This window comes from Cynara cardunculus, unplaced genomic scaffold, assembly GCF_001531365.2.
Source record: "Cynara cardunculus var. scolymus isolate 2C unplaced genomic scaffold, CcrdV1 Un_Scaffold_5932, whole genome shotgun sequence".
Classification (NCBI taxonomy): domain Eukaryota; kingdom Viridiplantae; phylum Streptophyta; class Magnoliopsida; order Asterales; family Asteraceae; genus Cynara; species Cynara cardunculus.
This window is the reverse complement of record NW_020202674.1, coordinates 28,578-29,516: the sequence shown is the minus strand read 5'-3', so window position 1 is coordinate 29,516 and position 939 is coordinate 28,578.

Below are 939 nucleotides of genomic sequence, written 5' to 3'. Positions count from 1 at the left end.
AGACTCACCATCTTTAGCCTTGAAGCTGTAATACTCGTCGATGCAAATTGCACGATTGTTCTTAAGTGTTTTTCTTCCACCTTCGATTTGCTTTTCCAGTTYTGCCCAGATTTCCATGGACAGTTGACAGTGATCAATACACTTGAAGATGTCATTAGGAATTGCCATAATCAATAAACGTTTACATTTGTTTCAACTGATTATCAGCTTGCAGACCTTTTCACCAAGCCTCTTGATGAGACAAGATTTAACATTTTGATCAGCGAACTAGGGATGCTAAACGCTGAAGAATAATTCTCTTCAGCTACACACATTAATCAGTAAGTGAAATGATTCAGTGCTCTATCTCTATCACTGAACACTTGAGTAAATGTATCTACTCTCTCTACGGTATGTATACTTGTTCTTTTTCTAAAAACTTAAAACTATCACTAAAGCTCTCTTTCTTTGGTGATCAAAACATTTTAAAAGTTTGTTCCAGTGATTCTTTCGATCGCTGAACATTTTTATGTAACTATATCTCTTTTATATTTATCTTTTATTAAAGATCAAAATGATCACTGAACCTTTCTACCCTCAGTGATTAAGTTTTTTTAAAAATGWYAATTTTAGTGATTCTCTTATCACTGACACTGAAATCTTTATGAAAATATATTCTGTTGGATCGATTAACTCTATTTCTTGATATTAATTACTTACTTGGATGATCTATTTAACAGAGATAACGCAGCGGAAAAGATATGTATCAACCAGAGTAGAAATCAATAAGAACACAGCAATGAGGATTGATGAACACAAGAGAGAACTTCAAATGATTTTCAATTGATGAAAATGTTTACAATTACAATACGGAAGCTTACTGAAATACAAGGTCCTACGCTGCTATTTATACAAGCAAATAACCGTTTTTCTGACATGACCTAAAGCAAATTAATCTAA